Source organism: Nicotiana tabacum, chromosome 2 (assembly GCF_000715075.1).
Source record: "Nicotiana tabacum cultivar K326 chromosome 2, ASM71507v2, whole genome shotgun sequence".
Classification (NCBI taxonomy): domain Eukaryota; kingdom Viridiplantae; phylum Streptophyta; class Magnoliopsida; order Solanales; family Solanaceae; genus Nicotiana; species Nicotiana tabacum.
The window spans coordinates 37,891,366-37,897,365 of NC_134081.1; positions in this window are offsets into that span (position 1 = coordinate 37,891,366).

The window sequence follows — 6,000 nt, forward strand, 5'->3', positions numbered from 1 at the left end:
TGAGCTCGGGATCTAACCCCATGCCCAGGTATACCTTTCGCTCGGGTAGATGATCAATTAGCATGATTTTCTCCAGTTCTTCGACCGTTGATTTGGTAGCGTCGGAATCATCGGGGACCACGAAGGATCGGGGGATCCCATAGTCATCATTTTCGTCAGTCTTTAAATTTTCTAGTTGGGTCAAGGCTGACGTTTGTGATTGCTATTTGGTATCATGTTTCTCCTTTGAATCTGATCCATTTGTTGATGATAGTGAAGATATCGGAACTACTTCATCGATGGAAAACATCTCCTTTGCGGCCGGTTGCTCCCCGTACACTGTTTTGATCCCCTCCGATGTTGGGAATTTCAGAACCTGGTGAATGGTCGAAGGTACTACTCTCATATTATGGATCCATGGCCTCCCGAACAGGGCGTTATATCTCATGTCGCCCTCAATCACGTGGAACTTCATTTCTTGGATGGTCCTGGCCACGTTTACTGGAAAACATATCTTGCCCTTAGTAGTTTCACATGGCATATTGAATCTTTTTAGTACCAGGGTTGCGGGCATGACCCGGTCCTGTAGACCAAGTTGCTCTACGACCCTTGATCGAATGATGTTGGCCGAACTACCTGGATCAATTAACACACGCTTAACTTGAGTTTTATTCATAAGTAAAGATATTACCAGTGCATCGTTATTGGGTTGCATGATTCCTTCCGCGTTTTCGTCACTAAAGGACAAAGTTCCTTTAGGTGTGTGATCCTGAGTCCGAGATTGTTTCTCTCTTACAATCGACATCTTAGTGCGTGTAAGCACCGGCCCCTGGGGGGATATCGATCCCTCCGATTATCATGTGGATGATGTGTTGTGGCACTTCTTGTTCGTTTTGTCTCTTAAAATCTCTATTTTTGAAATGGTTTTTGGCCCGGTCACTTAAAAATTCTCGATGGTTCCCTTCATTGAATAACCGGGATACCTTCACTCTCAACTGCATGCAGTCTTGAGTTCTGTGGCCATGGGTGCCATGATACTTGCACATTTGATTGGGATTTCTCTGGTCTGGATTGGACTGCAGAGGTCGAGGCCACTTAGTATCTTTGATGCGTCCGGCAGCCGACACGATGGCGGATGCATCAATGTTGAAGTTGTATTCTGATAACCGTGGTGCTTCCTTAGGCCCGGTATGCCTGTCGAACCCATTCTTAGTGATCAGCCCCCGATACCCCCGACCTCGATCACTTTATCTTTTGCCTCATGCGAGGTTGCGTGAAGGTTCGCTGCCCCTGCGATCTCCATTATATGGCTGATATCGGTCCTTGGTTGATCTTGGTTCTCGGTCGATGTCCCTTTTAATAACGGACCAAGAATCCAACTAGTCGTCTTCGACTCTAATCTTTGATTGATATTGATTGTGTATATCGACCCAGGTAACAGCCGGATACTCGATCAAGTTCTTCTTCAACTGCTGTGAAGCCATCGAGCTTTGTTCGTTCAGTCCTTTAGTGAAAGCTTGAACATCCCAATCATCGGTGACCGGTGGTAGATCAATTCGTTCTATTTGGAAACGAGATATGAACTCTCTTATCATCTCGTTATCTTTTTGCCTTATCTTGAAAAGGTCTGACTTCCTGGTCTCTACCTTTATGGCTCCGACATGTGCTTTTATAAAAGAATTTGCAAGCATAGCAAAAGAATCGATAGAGTTAGGTGGTAAATTATGATACCATACCATTGCCCCCTTTGACAGAGTTTCCCCGAACTTCTTCAATAGTACGGATTCGATATCATTGTCTTCTAGATCGTTCCCTTTAATGGCACATGTGTAAAAGGTGACATGTTCGTTGGGGTCGGTCGTCCTATTATGTTTAGGAATTTAGGGCATGAAGAACTTCTTGGGGATCGATTTTGGAGTCGCGCTCAGGGGGGAAAGGCTTTTGTACGAATTTTTTGGAATCCAAGCCCTTCAATACCGGTGGTGCCCCCTGGATCTAATCAAACCTGGAGTTATATGTTTATACTTTTTTGTCGTTTGATTCAATCCTCTTTACTCCTGACCCAATTAATTTTGTCAGTTCCTCGAGCATCCTAACAATTTCGGGATTAGTCCCCGACTCTTGTTCATTTGTTCTTACTACAGCTGGCCCCGTTTTGTGGGTGACTTCTCGGGGTGGATCAGGCTCGGCCCTGCTTGGTACCTGGGTTTGGCTCTATAACTGATCTATTGCTACCTGTTGAGCTTACAACATTTTGAAAATCATACGCAGGCCGATCCCGTCTTCTCCAACATTTTGAGTATTTCTAACTGCAGATCGAGCTCCACCATGAATGCTATTTTCGGGGTCGGAATGTTGGTTCACCTCGATGGCCATATGTGAATTAATATAAATTGGATTTGCGACCCCAGTTCCAATGGGATCGACGAGTGGCCTTTCATCCCCGGTCGTCATGTTGTTGTTCTTATCTTGAAGGCCAACTTCGTTGTTGATAGGTAGGGCCATTAATTGAGAGTTCGTCGTTTTTAACCTGATATCAAAGACACTTCAAAGAGCAAGTATAAAATTGTGTGTTTTGAAGTGATTCGTACCAAGTAACCACTGTTATCCTTAGCCCCACGGTGGGTGCCAAATTGTTTACCCGAAAAACGGATAGAGTTAAATTTATGCGTAGTTCTAAGGATACGTGGTATAAATTGGTACAAATCGTAAAAATAAGTAGAAATATATCGAATTTTGACTGTAAAAAGGAATGAATACAAACCCAAATTGAGTAGAGCATCTTTTTTAAAATGAACAATATGAATCAATATCAAAAGCCCCAAAAAGGATAATATTAGCTAGATGTTATGTAAATCGCAATAATTTCTTAATATGAGAGTGTATGAATGTATGAATGAATCTGTGAATGAATGAATTTTGTCCCCTGAATCAATGATAACCTACTCTTAATATAGTGGATAAATCATACTTTATATATAATTAAAAATACATAGTGGGGATCCCATGATAGATTAATTAATTGGCTTTTCCTTGATTTTTGCCGAGGTTCTCTCCCCAGACGTGGCTATAACGGCTCTCTTGTCCCTTGGCTCTTGGCCAAACTCGGCCGCTCTAGATCGTGATCGGTCTCTATCCGCTCGACCTCTATCTGGGATCGATCTCGGTCTCGGCCGATTTCGGTCTCGATCAGTCTCTATTTGCTAGACCTCTAGATGGGCTCGATATCGATCTTGGCTATTCCTGACCTTGGTCGGTTTCTAGGGCTCGAACGCAGTAGCCCGACCTCACATCATAGCTTGATATTACAATGATCAACCTCGGTCTATCATGCCACAATCTCGATTTGTCACACGAAGGGCCGTATACATTAACGTATCTAAGAAACTGGGCACTGTCCTTCCTTTGAATTCCAGTATATTTGATTCCCTATTTGCTTTAGGGAAGTTTATCACAAATACAATAAATTGAAAAACACTAGTATTGTGCATTCTCAGCATATGGCCTTCAAAGTTGAGAGCCACAATATCATCGTTAGTCCCTAGTATGTGGGAATGAATCGTGCTAGGGCAGCTATCCATCCCGTTAGCCTCTGCACGGCCTTTATATTATCTACTATTGTCATGTCCTCGATAGCTTTGATATTATCGGGGTTGATCTTGATTCCTCGATTGGATACCATGAAACCAAGAAACTTGCCCGAGCCAACCCCGAATGCACATTTTTTGGGGTTGTGCTTCATATTGTACTCCCTCAGTATGTCGAAAGTTTCATGCAAATGCTTTAAATGGTCTTATGCTCGCAGGGACTTAACTAACATGTCATCAATATAGACCTCCATTGATTTTCCTATTTATTTTGTGAATATTCGATTTACTAGGCATTGATAAGTTGCACCAGCATTTTTCAGACCGAATGGCATTACGTTATAACAGTAGGTACCATACTTAGTGATAAACGAGGTCTTTTCCTGATACTCCGGGTTTATCTGTATCTGATTGTACCCAGAATAGGCATCGAGAAAACTGAAAGTCTAGTGTCAGGCCGTGGCATCGATCATACGATCGATATTAGGCAAAGGAAAAGAATCCTTAGGGCATGCATTATTCAGGTCTTTATAATCTATACACATTCTAAGTTTGTTTCCCTTCTTGGGGACTACCACCACATTTGCTAGCCATTCTGGGTATTTTACTTCTCGAATGGATCCTATTTTAAGAAGTTTGGTTACCTCATCCTTGATGAAGGCATGTTTGACCTCGGGCTGGGGCCTTCTTTTTTGCTTTACCGGATGGAATTTCGGATCCAAGCTTAGTCTATGAGTGGTCGTTTTCGGTGCGATCCCTGTCATGTCAAGATGGGACCAAGCGAAACAATTCATGTTAGCTATAAGAAATTGAATAAGCTTTTTCCTGAGCTCGGGATCTAACCCCGTGCCCAGGTATACCTTTCGCTCAGGCAGATGATCAATTAGCATGATTTTCTCTAGTTCTTCGACCGTTGATTAGGTAGCGTCGGAATCATCGGGGACCGCGAAGGATCGGGGGATCCTATAGTAAATCATTTTCGTCAGTCTTCAGATTTTCTAGTTGGGTCGAGGCTGACGTTTGTGATTGCTATTTGGTATCGCATTTCTCCTTTGAATCTGATCCCTTTATCGATGATAGTGAAGATATCGAAACTACTTCATCGATGGAAAACATCTCCTTTGCGGCTGGTTGCTCCTTGTAGATCATTTTGATGTAAGGACCCGTAAAAATTTAAACCAAGATAGATTATGACATCGACATTTTGTATCATCCGGGGAAAGCTAATGTGGTGGCGGATGCTCTTAGTCGAAAATCTATGGGTAACTTGGCTCACTTGGAGGCATGTCAAAGGCCATTGGCCCGGGAGGTTCACCAGTTGGCCAGTTTAGGAGTTCGTCTTACGGACTCTAACGAAGGGGGAGTGATTTTACGGAATAGGGCGGAATCATCGCTTTTGACGGAGGTCAAGGAGAAGCAATACAATGATCCTGTATTGATGCAGCTGAAAGAAGGGATTCATAAACATAAGACTACGGGTTTTTCTCTTAGCATGGATGACGGTACATTACGGTACCAAGGACGACTATGTGTTCCAAACATAGATGGTCTTCGGGAAAGGATCATGGCAGAAGCTCATACTTCTAGATATTCCGTGCACCCAGGTTCTACGAAAATGTATCATGACCTCAAGGAAGTTTATTGGTGGAATGACATGAAGAGGGGTGTGGCGGACTTTGTGGAAAAATGTTCAAACTGTCAACAGGTGAAGGCCGAGCATCAAAGGCCTGGAGGGTTAGCACAGAGTATAGAAATTCCAATATGGAAATGGGAAATGATCAATATGGATTTTGTGCTAGGGTTACCGCTCACTCCGCGTAAGTTCGACTCAATTTGGGTGATCGTGGACCGACTCACGAAATCATCTCACTTCTTGCCGGTTAAATCCACCGACACTGTGGAACAATATGCTCAATTGTATATCAAGGAAATAGTCAGGCTTTATGGCACTCCAGTTTCTATCATTTATGATCTAGGGGCCCAGTAAACAGCTAATTTCTGGAAGAAATTTCAGCAAGGTTTGGGTACGCAGGTAAATCTTAGCATGGCATTCCACACACAGACTGACGGGCAAGCAGAGCGGACTATTTAGACGCTTGAGGACATGTTGCGTGCTTGCGTGCTTGTGTGCTTGACTTGAAGGGTAGCTGGGATGATCATTTGCCGCTCATAGAATTTAGTTATAACAACAGCTTCCATGCCAATATTCAGATGGCGCCGTTTGAGGCCTTGTATAGTAGATGATGTAGGTCGCCGATTGGGTGGTTCGAGGTTGGAGAAGCCGAACTAATAGGACCATACCTTGTGCATCAGGCTATGGAAAAGGTTAAGATTATAAAAGAGCAGTTGAAAAATGCTAAAAGTCATCAAAAATCCTACTCGGATGTTCGTCGCAGAGACTTTGAGTTCAAGGAAGATGATTTGGTGTTCTTGA